The following is an 18,878-nucleotide window of genomic DNA, read 5'->3' as shown; positions in this document are numbered from 1 at the left end:
CAGGCCCTGTGCAGGCCCAGCCTTTTCCTCTTCATATTCCCTACATAATTAGTCTGTCTTCTGCCTTCAGTAATGCACCAGGTTTTGTCAGACCCCATTCACTCATTAGTCAACAGTCCAGAACAGACAGATTTTGGTGAGTTTGGTCAGGGGTAGGGGTGAAGTGGGGCCCATGGTTCCTCCAGCTGAGGTTACCCTCTCCTCGGGCTTTTCTGAGTGTACTAAGTGGAATCTGTGTTACGGCTTCTCAGTCATATCTTCCCCATTTTAAAACTGCAGAACTGATCTTCGCACCTCACCGGGGAGCACACAGTCAGTAATTCTAATGGAAAAACCTGTCTGAGGAACGGGGCAGGAAGGTGTCACAGCGGTACTGGTGAGTCATCTCAAGACCAGCTAGCTTGGAGCTCCGGTGCCACGCTGACACTGAACCTCCCCAGCATTCTGTCGCCTGAAGCAGCTTTCGAATCTTTGTCTCAGATTTCCTTATCTAGGTCAGACTTTGTCTTTCTAAAAATGGTGCCCGGACATCTCCTTAATAGAGTGGACTGGTCCCACTAGGATAATGGGCTTTATACATTTATGAAAAGAGCAACTGGGAAATTTTGTTGTTCTGGAACAGGGTCTTTCCCTCTCATTGTGGGGCAATGTACTAAGGGGCCCAGGTGTGTTGTATGTGGGTTTTCTCTTTTCTTTTCTTTCTTTTCTTTTTTCTTCTCTTCTCTTTCCTTCCTCCCTTCCTTCTTTTTTTGTGATTGTTGTTTGTTTTTTGGGATAAGATGTGATGTTCGTACTTCGGGGTAGTTTTAGAGCACAACAGTTTTGGAGTCCCTGTTAGAGGAAAAAAAAAAAACAACCAACAACCCAGAAGCCAAGTTTTTTCCTTGGGTAAATGAATGGTCATTGTAAAGCCGGCCGTAGCACCAGGGAGCTCTGAGTCGCGTGTGCCGTCCCAGTTTGCTAGATGAGCTGGACCGCCTGGTTGTTGGTGGGGATCCTCAAACCCATCTCTTGGAGCTGTGGAATGGATCAGATGAGTTCATGCATAGGAAACTATTCTGTAAATGGAAAAAAACCCAAATAAGCTATTCTTATTTGTTTTCTTAGCACAGGTGCTGGTCTTTTTCCTAAAACAAAATAACCTTTCTTTTTCAATCATAAGTTAACTATACTCATTTTAGAAAATGAAGATGCCAAAAAGTATGGAGAAGAAACTTAAACACCCATACTCACCATCCAAGATCACTGCTGTTCTATGTTTTACACATATAACCACACTATTCTTTTTTTAAAGGGGGGCCATGTTATATGTGTTTATTTTTACATGTTTTCTTTATCTAATAGTATGTTGTAAACATTTTCCGATGTCATTGCGCACCCTTCAGAAGTATACATTTTAATCGTGACATCGTATTTGTCTTATGTGAGTAATGCATTTGCATGTCTTGTGAAATATTTGACCATTGTTTCCATTTTTCTGTAGCACAGTAAACGGAGCTTCCTATTTACCAGGAAGGGAACCTGCTATAAAACAAGGGCAGAGGCGGCCGACACTGTTTTTGCAGTAGAAGAATTCGGCATCTTTTATTTTATCCTAAGTTAAAATGTATTGGGCTGCAGCTGAGCAGTACTTTGAGTTAAGATCTCAGTCAAGGTAAAGTTAGACCTGTAGAATTGTTAATTTGAGAAAATTCTGACTGCAACCCAATCTATTAGGCCAAGTTCTCTTAATTAACGTAACGTTAATTAGAGAAACGTTGAAAAACAGTATGGTTCGTCTCATGAATGCATTGCATTCGATAAGTTGCTTTATGCCTTCTGGAATACTTTTTATATTCTCTTATTAGGAGGTTGTGGTAAATTTGTTTTGCCCAAAGGATTCATTTTCTGTTGCTGGGCACATATGTAATATTACAGTTACCACATTTTGGGATGTGATGACATAATGATGAAGAGGCCTTTGGATGTTTTAAAATGGAGATTTAAGGAGCAGTAGGCTAGGAGAGGGAATTGTGCTGGTATTTTAGTCTGGAGATTGATCTTTTTGTCACGGATTTACGTCTTCGCCTCTTTTTTTGTGTTTCTGTTGTCTGCTTAGCATCTTGCCAGGTACATTTGCCTGAGCTTTTCCCCCCACTTGTCCATGTGCCCGCCCGTCCCTCCTCCCACCAGTCCATCCAGTCATCCGTGTAATCATCCATCCTCTGGCCATTCTCACCTTCCCCTCTCATTTATCTCTCTCCATCTTCATCTGTCGCCCACATTCATCTCCTCACCCGTCCACGTCTATCTGTAAAATGAATGGAGACTGTTTGGATGGGAACATAGGAATTTCTTTGTTGCATTTTACTGAGGGGATCACAGGGCCCAAGGGCACCAGAACCAGAAAGTGAAATGACTAGAACTTGACCATTTTTGTTTCGCTCGGAAATCTGGAGGGATGTTCCTGAGAACCCACTCTGTGATGTTCATCAGCATGCGGGGATGCTGTTAATATAATGCATTTTGGGGAATGTTGTTTCAACTACTGTTCTAGAAATCAGTCACCAGGAGATAGAATAAACAAGAGCTATTATATCACTTCTGGGTAGTAATTTCAGAAGGGAAAGACTTTTCTTGAATTTGGACTAAGAAAGAGTCAAAGATGTAGAGATGCCATCTTTCCAGATTTAGTGAGTAAAAAAAAAAATATTCTAATGCCTTAGGGACTTTAGGTATATTATACAAAGGTATTTGTGAGGTGTGAGGACCAGTGTTGTACTTGATACTGGATAAAATGGGAAGAAAGGGACCAGCTGTTACTGAAAACCTATTTTCTTTTGATTCTGAGAAAGCTGCTTTGCACTTAACTCTCCTTAGGACTTACCTGTCTTCCTTAGTTCTCACATCAGCCCTGTAATGTCACTTGTGTTATTTCCATAATGTAAGGCGGAGACTGGTAGGGACTAAATGATTTGCCCAAATGTACATGGTTAACAAGTAGCGAAGCTTCAGTGAAATCAAGGCTTGTTTGGCTCTGAAACTGTTACTCTTTGCAGTAAACCACACCACACCGTGCTTGTAAAACCTTAGCTTTAGATCAGCTCTCCACTTCCAGGTTTATAGGGACTCAGCCTCTGAAAGGCAGCCCGCACACAGCACGGCTCTCAGATCCTTTCAGAAGCTTTGTGAAAGGCGAGAGGGTTTGCATAGAGATGTGATAAAGAAGACAATTCTTAGGATCTGGAGCTAAGACTGGATCTCTGAACTTGACTTTGGTATTTGACAGAATGGGGTTTTCCTCAGGTGCAGCTGTGTGTTTGTGTTCCACTTAACTGGAGTTTTTCATTAGCTCGAGCCAAAAGGTGCAAAGGTCTCCTCCCCAAGGTGCATCGTAGGGAGGCAAACAAACCAGTGAAATACAGTAACAACTCTCCCCAAACTTTCGAAAGTTTTAGAAAGACAGCAGCACAGCTATTGTCATGTTTTTTTGCCAGGCCAGCTGTTAGAGCCACGAATGAGCCTAAAATAGTAATGACTTTTGAAGACATAGCAAATTTGTGACCTTCTTAACTTTTCCATAGGTTTGAAAGCTTGCCCCCTTCCCTTTCTAATCATGCTGAACTGTAGCATCGCTCATATCATTCTATCCCGGATGAAAATTCGTGTTGTGTAATGAAGGCGGAAGATGGCGACTGGATGAAAGAGATTCTGCCTTAGGACCTGCCTTCTATGATCTTATTCTCACTTTCCACCTTTATTTTATTCTCTAAGCAACTATTAATTGCCTACTGTCAACCAGGCACAGTGCTATGTGGGAAGGATATACTAGAACAGGGGTCAGCAAACTTTTCTGTAAAGGGACAGATGGTAAATATTTTAGCCTAAATATTTAGGTCCATATGGTCTCTGTTGTAGCTACTCATTCTGCTATCTGACAATATAAAGTAAATATAAATATTACAGTATAAAGAGTAAAATACTGAACTCTGTCATAGGCAATATGTAAATAATTGAGTGTGGCTATGTTTCAAAAAAATTTGACAAAAACATACAGTGAGCCAGATTTGGTCTGCAGGCCACAGTTTGCCAATGCCTTTGCCAGAATGTCCATGAAAATAGGGAACTTTGTCTTGTTCGGTGCTATGTCACCAGTGCCTAGAGTAGTGCCTGGCTTTTGGTAGATGCTTTATAAATATTTGTTAAATGAAAGAATGAGTGAATGAATGGCTCACACCCCATCTCCGATCTCTAAGAGCTCATTGTGCAATAGAGGAAATAAGAAATACATTCATGAGAGTGTTCTGGGTAGTGGAATTGGGTAGCATTTTAACTGGGATCTGAAGGATAGAGAAATGTGTCTCACCAGCCGGAGATGGGAGAAGCACGTGGCAAGTGGTAGAAACACAAGAAACACACAAAAGGGACAAGAAGCGGGGCATTTGTGGTGAAGAATGAGTAGCTTGAATGTTCTGTAATAGGATTTCCCTGACTTGCCTGATCATTGTAATCACTTGCTATGAATAATACAGATTTCTAGCACCCTCCTGAGAGATTCTGATTTGGTAAGGCAAGTTTGACCAAGACTTGTTAATAAGGATTTGAAAGGAATTAAGAGTGGAAGATGACATTGGAAAGGTATACTGGGGTCATTTCTTTCTTTCTTTTTTTTTTTTTTTTAAGATTTTATTTATTTATTCGACAGAGATAGAGACGGCCAGCGAGAGAGGGAACACAAGCAGGGGGAGTGGGAGAGGAAGAAGCAGGCTCATAGCAGAAGAGCCTGATGTGGGGCTCGATCCCAGAACGCCGGGATCACGCCCTGAGCCGAAGGCAGACGCTTAACCGCTGTGCCACCCAGGCGCCCCTGGGGTCATTTCTGATGGGCAATAAAATTCTTACTTTTCCTGCCAACTGAATCAGTACTGCCTGATGGCAACTGGACCTAGAATTGCCCTGTACCTTCTATGCCATGGAATGGAGGGGAGCCCTGATGGAAATCCATCCCACTTATCTGCCTGCCTTCATATGTCCCCTACTGATCTTGTACTTCAGGCTTTAGGGTGAAACAACATAGAATTTAGTCACTCACTTAAAATACGAAAAGCTGCTAGACTTACTGCTTTTGAAACTCTTGGTTGACTCATATCTAAGGGGGCAAGTGGATTCAAACAACACAGTAGAAAACTTGCTTTCTCTTGCCATAATTCTAGTTCAGAAGGTTATTTAATTTAATACCCAGATTTGTAGAATGTGACCATTGGGAGGGCCGTATGTCTCCTTTTTAATGATGGGGGGAACTGAAGTCTGAAATGTAGGCAGTGACTTGCTCAAGTTCTGTCACCAAATTATTGGCAAAACCGGGATTATAATGCAAATGCCAAGTTACTCAATTTAGTTTTCTTTTCATAGTGCTATGCCACATTTATCAATAGAATTCCTAATTTACATAATTTCTCTCCCCCTTGAATCTCATAGCCTTTTGCCCACACCTCTTCTATGCTGCTTATCATAAAGTTATATCCTAATGTTTTCTCCTGGACCAGTACCCCACTGTTACCCCAAATAAAGACTGAGCTCTGTTTCCTTGGAGAGCTTAACATATTTCCTGGCACTTAGCATGTGTTCAGCAAATAATTGTAGACTTGAAATATCTTGAGCATCTTTTTCTTTCTTGTGTGTTTTGACTCAAGTTTCTTTGCACTTATATTGTCAGAAAAGTCAAGCTCTTCTAGAATTGCTGAAATACTGAGCTACTTTCCCTTAAGCTTCCTTTAAAAGAAAAAAAGAAGTTGAATTCCCCATTATGGCTGAGACCTTTTTTAACAGCTCTTTTGATACTTAAATGTCAGCAACTTCAAAAATGAAATGTCAGTAAATTATCAGAGAAAGAAATTGCATATTTATTTGGTTAGATATATTTTAATTGACCACTTAAAATATAGATTAGAGCAAAATTCTGAGAATTTTCATATCTTGCACATTTCTGTCAACTGCCAAAACTTTTTTTGTTTGTATCTCTTAGAAGATTTAATTTTAATTTTTTCTGCGTTATGGTTACGGATGTACATTTTTCTCTTCCAGTAGATGGTGCGCATCTTGAATTGAAGTTTAAAAAAATTAATTTCTGCATCCCCACAAAACCTTGCTTTATAGGTGCTAATACTAAATAGGCATTAATTTAAACGTGGTTAGAAAATGGTCAATCTTATCTTCACGTGTTGTCTTATTTTTGCATCTGACTATGTGCCATGTTTTGTGCTTAACATTGGTGGTGGGGCTGGATTGGGGCAGGTACATGAAAGTGAATAAAAGATAGTTGTCTTTTTCAGAGAATTCTAATTTGGTGGGATGTTGACACATAACACATAAAAATGATGTGATGTACTGATCTAAGGTGTATACACGGAACCCGTTTTAGAATCTCGGGCAAGTTAATTCTGACAAGGTGAAACGAGGGAGGCTTCAGCAAAGAGACACTGAGATCAACCTGAATGTGTCTTCATCCTTCCATCCAGTCACTGGTTTTGATCTTCCTTAACAACACACACACACACACACACACACACACACACACACACACAGTAACACGGTTTTCTTTTTGTGATCTGTTTGACTACAGATTTCAAAGTCGAACAATCTTTACATGGGACAAAAGAAAGAGAGGACCAGGTTTCCTTGTGTAATCTGCAGGTTTCTCAACGCCTGAAAGACATAGTAGCCAGAAATTTCTTGGGAAGGTCTTCACTGTTAGTGGCATGAACTGCGAGTACATTGGCCAGAGAGAGAGAGAGAGAGAGAGAGAGATGTACTGTTCTAAAGTGATGGTGTTCTCTCCAGATTTGTCCCATCTGGTTGTTGTTCTCCTCAATAGTTAAATTACATTTAAATAGTTCCCGGGTGGAAGAAGTGTCGGCTTTGACGTCAGACAGTTCTGGTTCCATAGCTAACTTTGCCATTTATTATTTATATGCCCCAGGACCATTGCTTATTCTTTCCTAGGTTCAGTTTCCTCATCTTTGAAAATGGTGATAATGGAAAGTACCTCTCAAAGTTGTGAGATTACGGAGCTGATGTTTGCCGAGCTCCTGTTTCAGTGCCTGGGACACAGTAGGTTCTCTGCCTACAGGGCTAGATAAGTGACGTGAAAGAGTGAACAGGCGACATGCAAGGTTTATGGTTTTGACACAGACACACAGTATTTGCATAGTTAATACACAGAAGTAGCCTTGACTCCCACAGGCAAGTACTTCCCGTGACTTCTTGAAACACGAAGCCCTTTCAGCTAGCTTTCCTTTTCCCACTTAGGAGTCTTGGGTTCAGGTAACATTTTTTCTCCTCCTTACTGTAGAGAAGATAACAGCGCAAATGTGCGACTGAAATGCGAGTGGTCCTGGCCGCAGTCAGTGTGCGTTTTGGGCAAGAGCTCTAGGGTGTGGTGGGGGACGTGGATAACTCTCTCTGATAAAGGTGGCGGCTGACTGGTGCTCATCAGTTACTGGCTGTGGGAATGTATTGCCAGATATTTTCAAAAAGATTTTATTTATTTGAGAGAGAGAGAGAGTGCATGAGCGGGGGTGGGAGGGGCAGAGGAAGAGGGAGAAGCAAGACTCCCCGCTGAGCAGGGAGCCCAATGCAGGGCTCCAGCCCAGGACCCTTGGGATCATGACCCGAGCCGAAGGCAGACGCTTAACCGACTGAGCCACCCAGGTGTCCCACATTGCCAGATTTTTACATGAGAGCTTTATGTTTTTAATTGTTGACAACTCATTGAAATTTTTAAAAAAATACTATGAGAGATACTTCGTCGTGTAGGGAGAGAAATGCAATTTGTGATCTCACTCAGTAACCTCAGCTTTGGCTCTTAAAAGCAACAGTAAAGCTCTTTAAAAGTCCACACTGTACATGGCAAACAACACTCAGCGAAGGACCAGATTGGACCTGCAGCCCCCTACTATGCAGCCCCTGTGCGTATTTTTAATTGATAAAGATAACAGTGCTTCACGGCCAACGCCAACTGAGTCCTCTCCAGGTGCTAGGCGCTCTGCCATAGATATAGCATGTATCGTTTCATTCTTACAACCCAAAAAGGTGTGCATTGCTATTATTACCCTATTTTTACAGATAGGGACACCAAGACTCAGATTAAGTATCTTCCTGAGATCACACAGATGGTACATAACAGGTGGGCTTCAAGCCGGGGCCTGTTTACCTTCACAACTAAGCATACCAGTGGTTCTCCACCCTGATGGTATGTTAGAATCACAGGAATACCCTTAAAAACATTGTTGCTCAAGCCCACCACCAAACTAATTAAATTAGAATGTCTGGGGGTGAGATCAGGCATAGGTATTCTTTTAAAAGCTCCAAATCAATGGTTAGAAGTAGAAGTCATGTCAATAACAACACCTCTCCCCGCATTAAGCACTCCCTGTCTCCTATACCCTATTTTATTTTTCTTTTAAGTATTTATTGCTGTCAGGAAATTATGTGTTCATTTACCTGTTCGTGAATGTTCTGCCTTTGTAGGCTCCAGGAGTGCAGACATTGAGTCTTTTCTCATTCTTTGCTGTACTTCCACCAGCTAGATTAGTGCCTGACCCGTAGTAGGTGCTCATTAAATATTTATTTGACCGAAGACTTAGTCCTTCACTGCAGAGAGCTTACAATCTAGTGAGGGAGGCAAACAATGAGATATGAGTCCTGTGAGGTAAGTTGATAACAGTGATGGTCACGCTAACATCATTAAAACTTGTAAGACTGTGTTTATCTCTTAGACACTGATAGGATAAATTGTCCTGACCTGTACCGAATGAAGTGTGGAATATTTTTAGTCATCTGCAGTACTAGACTGGATCTGTTCTGTGCTCTGAGGTGTGTGTGTGTGTGAGGGGGTGGGTGTGGGTGTGTGTACATTGAGTAATAGCAAATGCACCCATGTTACTTTGGGCAGACTTTTTTAGTGAGGCAGCTAGGGACTGCAAGCAGGGCATTCTGAGTTTTATTATCCAAACGTCAGGCCATAGGACAAATTCAGGACTGGTGTTGGAGGTTTACTCAGTCAGTAGGGAATTCAGATACTATCTTCTCTTTCTAGGAAAGCCAACTGCTGTAAGGCACTCTGCTCTCCTTATCTACAGCAGTAGTCCTCAGCCTTTCCTCATCAAAGACTGTGACCGTGGATTACGTTTGTCCAACAGCACCCCGTGGGCTGGGACCAAGGGAAGGCAGGCACAGGTTAAATGGAATAACTGTAGACCCATCCGTAACGCTGCCTCTTCATCTCCCACTGAAGGAGGTACATGGAAGTGTGAGTGACAATATCATAGGGATAAACCTGAAAGAGTGGTGGTTTCTAACTAAAAACACTTCGTTTGGAACTTTAGGACTTTAGCAATGACTAGTAACAGGTTGCCTGTGACACATCTGACAATCGATGGTCGCTAGTCATCGTGGAGATACCTAAGCACTGGTATGGCCCAAGCACCGAGCAGTCAAAACCGACCCCTGCATACACAGTGTGCCCCCAAGTATAAGCTGATGGACGGCCTTCTTGGTGGAGTCATAATGTGTCATGAAGAAGCAACTAAAAGTCAGCGATGTACAGAGAGTTGAGGGGAACTCCAGGCGACTCTTCTCAGGCAATGCAGAGAGTGGGAAGAGCCCTTGCTCTAGAATAAGAAAACTTAGATGGAGAACCTGATCTTGCCATTTATTTCAGGAGGCTCCTGGGCCATTCACTTGCCTTTTTTGAACCTAAGTTTCTTCTAGATGTAGTGGAAGAGAGTAACTTTGGCATCCCTATTTACCAGGCTGGATAGGATGGTTCAGCACCTGTGAAGGATCTTCTCAAGAAGTTCCAAAGTAAGTTACCAAAGTAAGGATAATGATGAAGGAAACTGTGACAGTGGTGGCTCTTCTCCTGACTGACCAGCCCTGATTTCTCTGTCCCGGTTTAGCCCAAAATGAAGGTTGAGAGGACTCTGGGGAAAAGGGGAGACAAGCAAAGGCAGGACTGGGCTTTCTTCAGTGTTTCTCCAAAACAGTTCTGTCCTGTGGAGTCCAAAGACAAAGCTTGGGCATTTTGGTTTCATGGTGGAGATTGTTTAATCTGGATCTAAACAGGATCTAAACAGGCTCATGCCTGTGGGATATTCATGAAAAGTACTGTGTTTGAGGTGGCCCGGTTGTTTTAAAGATGGGCTGATTTTGACAACGGGGAAAAAGTTGGGATTCATTTACTGTAAATGGTAAGTAAGAAACAACAGAAAGTTGAATATTAGAAGAACTTTGCTATTGCCAAAACCACACACTTTCACATTAGTAAAACACGGAGTTCTATCGGAGTGAAATGTGAAACTACTTGCAGACCACAGAGAGTAAAAAGTACTTTTGTTTCATTATTAATACCATTGTCCTTATTTCTTTAAATGAGAATTGATAGCCACCATAATAGAATCTTTCTCAAAGACCAAACACAGAAAGAAAGAAAAATAAAACAAAATAAACACCCAAAAACCTCAGCGCCACCATCACCGCGAAGAAAACCCAGTGCTCTCAGGATGCACGTTCTCCATCCATTGTGAAGTCATCAGGTTCTAGAAAGAGGGGCCACATTTTGTTCTGTCAGGATGGAGTACTTCATTCAAGGGATCCCCCCCCTTCTTGGAAGACTAAGAAAGTTGGCCTTTTGTTACACAGCAGGGTGCTTTTTGTCCTCTGATGTGTGTTTGAGAATCTGAAGATGAGGCCTTGTGGTTGCTGGAACTCTCCATGCTCACAAGGGAGTGAGGCTGGGGTGCCCAGTGGAGTGATGTGCTCTTAGAGTGAACATGGAGCTCTTGGAGGGGAAACAAGGTAACCTTGAAAAACGAGGGGCCATTGGCCTTGAGGAAAGAGGCCCATTCCTTGCCAGCACGTGAAATTTTGTGGTGGAAAGTCTATAATGGAGGTCAATAGACTTGAGTTTTCATCTCTTTCACCAGTTCCCCAACTACAGCTATCCTCTGCTCGTTCCTTAGCACAATGTGGGAGTTTAGATACATGTTTTCTTGTTCTTCTCCTGACTGATGTTTAGGATTGGTCATTATTTCTCTTGCTTTATGGGGACTTGGAGTATTCTGGCAATGAGACGGGAAGCAGAGGCCAGAAGGCAGGGTGGGTATTGGGTTTAATGTATGTGGTTGAGCAGAATGGCACTAGAGTTACTATTATTTTGAACGTATATTCCTTGCCAGGCCTTGGATTAGGTGCTTGATATACGTTACCAGACTTAATTTTGACAGCAACTTGTTGAGATGTAAATTTTAGCTTTCTGTTTTACAGCTGTGGAAACTGAGACACTGTGAGAATAAAGAACTTCCCCAAAGTCAAGGCTTTTAAGTAGCTGCATTAGACTTCAAGCCCCAATGCCTTTGTCATCCTCGTTGTGATAGGCCATCGTAAATTGCAGAGCTGGAAGGTTGCAGACAGTCTATCTAACTGGCTCCCTTTCCCTGCATTCGATGTTCTCATTGGTGCATTGTTGACCAATCTTTCTTTAAAGAAAAGTAAAAAATAACTGAATAAGCAACACAAAAATAGAGTGCAAAATTAAAAAGTCACAAAACAGAGGTATAACGAAAAATAAATATTTCTCCTATCAGGGTCTCATTCTGTCTATTTTTCTTACCCAGAGGCCAACACTGTTATCGGTTCCTTGTATCTCCTTCTGGAAATAAGCTGGGTATAAACAAATATATATATGTATTTACATTCCTTTATATTTCTGTGCTTATAGAATATTTAGACAAAGGGGAGCACACTGCACGTATTATTTTGCATCTTGCTTTTTTCATATCATCCTAAAGCTAGATAATCATTTCTGTATCAGTATCTTATGTCTGGTATCTTGTAGTTTTAATTAGCATTTCTATTGCTGTTAGTGACTTTTAACATCATTTTAAATAGGCTATAACCATTTTTCCTTTGTTTTTGTGAATTCTCCTTTGCCTCCTTTTCTATTGGAGTGTTGGACTTTTGCTTATTTTTTTACAGTTAAAAAAATTAGTCCTTGGTGTGTGATAGGAGTTTCAACACCCCACGATTTTGCACTTGTCTTTTTAACTGCATATAAAATTTTTTAAAAATTATATACTCACTTCAGTCTTTTGGTTTTATAGTGTTGGGGTTTTGTATAACACTTAGAAATGCCTTCTCCACTTTGGTTATTTAAAAAAATATCTTTAATTTACTTGTTTTTCATTTGATGGTTTTTTTCTTCTACCCTCTGTCTCTCTCTTTCTCTATCTCTGTCATCATAGATTCACTGAAATTGTATTTTGGTAAAAGATGTAAGGTAGGGATCTACTTTGATATTTTCTTTTTTAAAAAATATTTTATTTATTTGTTTGAGAGAGAGAGAGAGTACGAGCAGGGAGGGGTGGAGGGAGAGGAGAGAATCCCAAGCAGGCTCCGTGCTCAGTGCAGAGCCCGATGCAGGGGCTCGATCTTAGGACCCTGAGATCATGGCCTGAGCTGAAATCAAGAGTTGGATGCTTAACCAACTGAGCCACCCAGGTGCCTCCCACTTTGATATTTTCTCTATCCACCCATCCAAATACTATTTATTGAGTAGTCCATCTTTTCCACACTGATTGGAAAAGCCACCTTTATTATATATTAAATTTCTTGATCCTTAATTACTTAAATATTTAATACTTAGGAACTCGTATCATTTTGGGGACCTTCTGTTCCACTCATGTGTCACTTCATGCACCATTTTCACCTGGTGCTTTCAATTACTGCACCTGTGTAATGTGCTTTGTTATCTGGTGAGCCTACTCCAATCTCATTAGTTCCTCTTTTTCTAAATTTTTCTGTCTTTTAGTGCTTTGTTTCCCCATGAACTTTGGAATGCACTTGTTCAGTTCTGAAAATAATATCCTGTTGATATTTTCATGGGGCTTGCTCTAAACTATTCATTTACGTTATGCATTGTAAACATGTTACTTCTCTTTCTTAGAACACTGCCTTTCCGTTTGTTGAAGTCTTGTTTTATGTTACCAGGAGCACTTAAAGTTTTCCTCTTGTAGACTGTGCATATTTTTTATAAGTTTATTTTCCTCGGTATTTTTTGCTTTCTCTAGCTAATGGAATTGTTATGTCATCTGATTGTATGTGTGTGTACGTAGCCTCTTGATATCAGTATGTCAATTTTCTGCCAGTCCCTTTACTGAATTCTCCATTATTTGAATAAGTTTTAGGTGACTTTCTTTGAGTTCCTAGTTCAGTAATCATATAATCTGACAATGACCGTATTTTACCTTTTTCTTTCTAGTTTTTATTACTCTTACAGATTTTGCTGATTGTATTATCTGCTCCCTCTAGAAAAGTAAGTATTAATTAGCAGTGTTATGTTGAATGTCTTTCTCTTTTTCCTGACTTTAATGGGAATGCTTATATTTACAGTGTTCCCCATTAATTGTAATTTTGGCTTTGTTTGGGAAATATATTGTGTTAAAAAAGTATCCATCCCTCTTCTGAGAGTGTTCTTTTATTTTTAAAATGAGACTGGTTGTTAAATGTTTAATACCTTTTAGGAGCTATGGAAATCATCATGTGTTGTCTCCCTTTCTGTTTGCTGAGAAAATGTCTTAGATTTTTATCTTTTGTTCCATAATTTGGTGAAATATATAAATACATTTTTCAAACATGAAATCATGCTAGTGTTCCTGGAATAATATCCACTTAGTCATAGTTTGTGTGTTATATTTTTAGTGTTGTTGGAATCTAGAGATTAATAATTTATTAACGCTTTTTGCATCAATTTTCCTAAGTGAGATTATTTGAAAATTGTGTGCGTGGGTACATGTCTTTATTTGCATTGCCAGATTCCAGTATAAAAGTTATGCTTAAATCACCATAAAATAATTTGGAGGCCTTTCTTTTCCTTTGTTTCTTTTTGAAATAGTTTGAATACCACTTATATGATCTGTTCCTTAAATATGTGATAGAATTCCCCTGTGAAACTGCCTTGACTTGGTGCCTTTTTGGGAGGGGTGGAGGTGTTTCCTCTTTGACAACTTTTTATATTTCTCCTGTACTAATTAGACTAATTTGCTTTTATATCTCTTCTGTGGTTACTTTTGTTAATTGTATTTTAGGAAAGTCACCTATTTCGTGATTTGCATGGAGTTCAATAATTTCATACAATTATTTTCATTTCCTTTGTGTTTAGGGTTATTTCCATGTTATTACTGAAAGTTTTGTGGTTTTGTGCTTTATTTCTCTATGCCTCTTTTGATTAGTTTAACTCAGGTTTGTTATTTATTTAGAAGACAGCTCTTTCACTTATTTATGGGCTCTACCATTCTTCATTTTCTCTTTAAAATTGTCAATAATGTGGTTCTTCTGCTTTGCCCAGGTTTATTTTGTTGTGTTTCTAATTGTTTGAAGCTTGACTCTTAATTCACCTGTTTTCATTTCTGCTTTTTTATTAATGTCAATAAAAAAAGGCCAGATCCAATCAGAATAAGCCTCTTGGCGACAGGGACTGCGTCTGTTCACTTCGACGCTACCATAATGCCTATCACGTAGCAGGTGCTCAAGGACTGGTTTTGTAGGAATAGATAAATCCCCGTGGAATAATTACGAGATTTGTGGTGTGTTGCCTCCTAATGCTCTAGTTCTGCTCTGCTGTCTTTGGCCATTCTCTCTAGGTATCTGCCCATGTGGAGGCATAAGAAAATACTGACACGCTTCACACTACATTTTCGGAGTACGTGATCAGTGTCTTTATTTTTAAAGTCTACCAATACAATTTCCCCCAATCAAGTAAAACTAGGTAAAAAGATCTCTGTAAAGATTAGCCTGGGAGAAAACGTATCTGAGTAGAATCAGAATGTTAAGAGCTTATGGGTTAGCAGACATCATGCCCATGATTTTTGTGGGTTTGGCTTTTGTTGAAGCTGCAAAGCCCAACTGTAGAAGTAAAATGATTAAAACAGATGTGCTGCTGTTGGCGGGGAGGGTGTAGAGCCAGGGGAAGCCCAAAACCGTGCTGCTGGCTGCCTTCCTTCCTGATCTTATCCCATGTCTCATTTGAAAACCAATAGTTCAAAAACTCTCAATTTTCAGATGAGAACGAAAACAAAAAATGCAAAGAAGGCAAATGATTCATTCAAAGTTACTCAGTGAATTGGAGCCATCATGTGGGACTACAACTCCGGCCTTCTGTTTCTGAATCTTGTGGTATTTCCAGGCGCCCAGGAAGCTTCCCGTACCTTGCTTCACAGTGTGTTTTTGGATGGACCTGGTGTTTGATTACCTCCCGCGGCAGGCCCAACAGTCCTTGCTAAGGCACAGACTGCATATTTGCTGATCCCCGAGGGGAAAGCTGTGATTCAGACTTTGAGGTCTAAGAATTGCAGACTTAGTTTCTAGTCTCCCGATGAAACTGCTAATCTGGGTGCCAATGGTGTTTCTGCTACACGGACACCTGCCCACGCAGCATGATTAGAAATTATAATGATGACGGCGATGAGTCTTCCAGGACACCCACGTTCTTTGCAAGATATTTCTGCTAATCGTCTCTACCAGAATCAGTTGGAGAACTTTTTTTAGTTTTTTTTTTTTTTTAAATTTCCCCCTTTCGAAGTCAAGTAAAAATACTAGTTTAATTCTGGTGCAGGGTAAAGATTGGTCCTCACCATTAGTGGTGTGTCATTTTTTGGGCATGGGATCCTAGAGCCTCGGGTGCATGGGGTGATGGAAGGTATCCTGGGCTAGATGTGAGGAGATTTGGATTCAGGTTGTGGCAGTACCCCAAATTTCCTGTGAACCCTTGGTAGAGATTACTTCCCTTCTTTGCACCTTTCCTTCCTCTTCTGTTCAATGGGCATCCAGTTCTGTCGTGTCTAATTTACTAGAGTTCTGGGAGTCGAAAGAGGTCATGAATAAGGAAATGCTTAATTAACTTCACCCTTTAAATTGAGAGGGTTGTTATTCAAGATCTTTTGCACTGTTGGCATCTTAGCTTCTTAGGGTTTTATGGAGTATACTGCAGTCAAACAGTGTAGGTGTGAGAGCTGGGAAGTAGTTCCGATAAAGGACCAGAATCGTGCCTGAAATGTTATTGTATATGGGCTCTACCTCGAACCAGGAAAAATGCTGCCATGAGGGGATGGGACACAGGGGAAAAGGGAGGATCCCAGGAACTGGGAATCTCAATGGAGAAGTAAGAGCCAAAATTAGAGGTGGGAGAGTTGGAGGCTAGAGTCTGGTAGTGTGACAGTGCGGTCATGGCGTAGCAGTGACAAGAGCATCAGAAAAATGCTGGCACTGGCTTTGGACCCTGTGTATCTGGAGTGTAGGGGGTCAGAAGTGTGCAGATAGAGAGGCTGCAGGGGCACCTGGGTCCTCACAGAAGGGCCGTGTCCAAGAAAGCCTACCAGATGCCCTCCGAGAAAGAGGGAAGCAGTTCAAAGCTCTCTAGGGCCAGGAAGAACCTTGCATTTTTTGTCTCTGCATTCTGTTATTTAGCAGGGTACTTGGTTCACAGTACTTGCCTTTTTTTTTTTTTTTTTTAGTTGTTTTTGGCCCTGCTTTTTAACGTAAAGTCTGAATGTCTGAAGGAATATTTAAGGAATTTAAGAGGGGTTCTGATAAGAAAGAGCCAAGTTGGGTAATTCTGTTTCTCTTTCTGGTTCGCTGTTTCCTCATCCAAAAAATGTTGATGCCCATGTCTTGGCTTCTGTAACCTGCACTACCTTTGTTGAAGGGCAAACATTTTTCTAAAAGTAGGATGAGAAAAAATACTCGGCGAATATGTTCGTATTTTTGTTATAGCGTTGAGGGCTCAGGAAGGAGTAAAATGTTTTTAAAGGACCCTTTCCTTTAGCAGACAGAGGACTTCAGCTTGTAAACTGGGCTCAGATAACTTTAGCTTTTATTCTTGCTTGTCCGTCTGTCCATCCATCCATCCATCCATCCATCCATCCATCCATCCACCTACCCACCCACATATCTATCTATGCAAGATAATAGAATTTAATTTTTCTTATTTTTTGATCTTTGATTGGTTTGCTGAATCAAGTAAACTGAGTTGAAGAAAAACTTGACTTAGGAATTTGGGGAGGAAAAAAAGTATCTTGATTTTTTTGAAAATAATTTTTCCCAGGCTAGGTTATATAGTTTCACTGACACGTGGGACGGGAACTAAAAGGTCTGGACACACTGAATCTCTGAAAACCCTCTGAATGTGTCAGCTGAACTTTTTTTCTTCTCAGCACAGATGGAGAAGAAGCCCCCTTTTTTTCCCTTTCAGTAACGTAGAGCCAATATAATATCTGAGACTTCCAACCGTGATTTGGGGAGATGATTCTCTAGCTATTGCTGGTCCGAATATAAAATAAAAAATTTTTAAATTAGCAAAAACGTGAATTTTTCAATTATAATTTCTTTTTTGGCAAAGTTGGCCTTTCTCATTCTATTCCTTTATTTATAATTTAAAAAATATCTTTAATTTGCTAATTCCTAGCTTCCAGTGAACCTTTTAACTAATCAAATGCATTTGAACTACTTTTTAATTTATTATAAGAACAATACAAAGCGAGAAGTCATTTTATGTAATGTCTTTTCTTGTTGTTCAGTGTTGTCAGCTCTTTTTTCCTGACAGAGTTTTGGTTTGGCTGGAAGCAGCCTTAGGGTATTCATCCCAGGTAATGTTTACCATGTTGCTGTTGGTGAGTTACAAAAATAGTCACTAGCGATAGTAACTGGTAACAGAGTCCCTGTGTGCCTTCCCCTAGCTTCCCGAATAGTAGTATCCTACATAAGCAAATACACCTGTCAAAGCCAAGAGATTATGGTTGGTACGACGAAGTGAATTAAACTGCAGGTGCATTAGAATTTCTCCAGTTTCTCCATTAATGCCCTTTGTCTCTTCCATGGTCCAGTTCAGGATACTTCTCTGCATGTATTCATTGTGTCCTTTTGGTTTCCTATCTATAACTGTTGCTCAACCTTTTCTCGTTTTTCATGACCTTGATACTTTCTAAGTGTACTGGGCTGGTATTTTGTAGAATGTCCCCCAGTTTGAGTTTATCTGATGTTTTCTCATGATTAGAGTGGGGTTGTGGATTCTGGGGAAGATCACCATACAGGCGAAGCGCCCTTCTTTTGGATTCCTATCAGGAAGTACATGATATTAACCTGAGATGACCTGTTACAGAGATGTTCACCTTCCTGGTGATCAGTTTTGTTTTGTTAGGTTTTAACTAACGACCATTTGTCTGAGACTATTAACACTCTGACACTCTTGCAAATTAGTGCTGACAATCGCTGACTGGTCTTCAAACTACTAGCTTCATTGCAACGGAGGGCCAACCCTCTCAAAGCAGGCAGCACCCACAGCTCAATTAGGAAATGTGGTGTGGACCCGAGGCCTGTGTTTGGGTTTGCCAGTCTGTCCTTCTGTGTTAACCCTGGGGCCTCCCTGAGGGGAGACCTGAGCTACAATGCTGGCTTAGTGTATTCTTACCCAGTGAACAGCACAGGCATCAGGGCCTGCTTTAGAAATCAAATCTCCAACAGAAAGGGGAACACTAAGGAAAGCAGGAGGAAGTGAGAGGTGGACCTCGCCTATATCCCTCCTAATGACTTCTGGAGATGATCCTTCCCTTGATTAATATGGTGTCATGGATGCCAGCCATTTACTAGTCAGATAGAAGCACCCCTTCTCCTGTCATGAAGGAAGAAATATGAAGAGTGATGGAGGGAGAGCTCTTTATCATTTGATGAGGGAACAGAATCTTCCATATCCACAGACCAAAAGTAGCTTCCCAGTGGGTGGAGTGGCTAAGTTGCCATTTTGTTGGTGGTGATCGTTGGTCTTGTTTGGTTCTCTTCATCTTCATGTA

The 18,878-nt window shown here is 40.7% G+C and overlaps 1 protein-coding gene across 16 annotated transcripts in view; it reads left to right on the top strand.

Annotated features, from left to right (window-relative positions):
- The window catches only part of LOC103676028 (LIM domain containing preferred translocation partner in lipoma), a 644,793-nt gene that overhangs the window by 128,067 nt on the left and 497,848 nt on the right, over positions 1-18,878 (top strand). The window contains exon 3 of one of the 16 annotated variants that reach the window (XM_040621460.1): positions 13,298-13,351. The exons of 14 other annotated variants lie outside the window; for them this stretch is intronic. The gene's annotated coding sequence lies outside the window, so the exon portion shown is untranslated. Of the gene's footprint in view, positions 1-279; positions 377-13,297; positions 13,352-18,878 lie in introns of all 16 variants that reach the window. One more of the 16 variants, XM_040621459.1, reaches the window with a different exon arrangement.

This window comes from Ursus maritimus, unplaced genomic scaffold, assembly GCF_017311325.1.
Source record: "Ursus maritimus isolate PB19 unplaced genomic scaffold, ASM1731132v1 scaffold_4, whole genome shotgun sequence".
Taxonomy (NCBI): domain Eukaryota; kingdom Metazoa; phylum Chordata; class Mammalia; order Carnivora; family Ursidae; genus Ursus; species Ursus maritimus.
The sequence above is the reverse complement of the archived record's forward strand: the minus strand, read 5'-3'. Positions and strand labels throughout refer to the sequence as shown.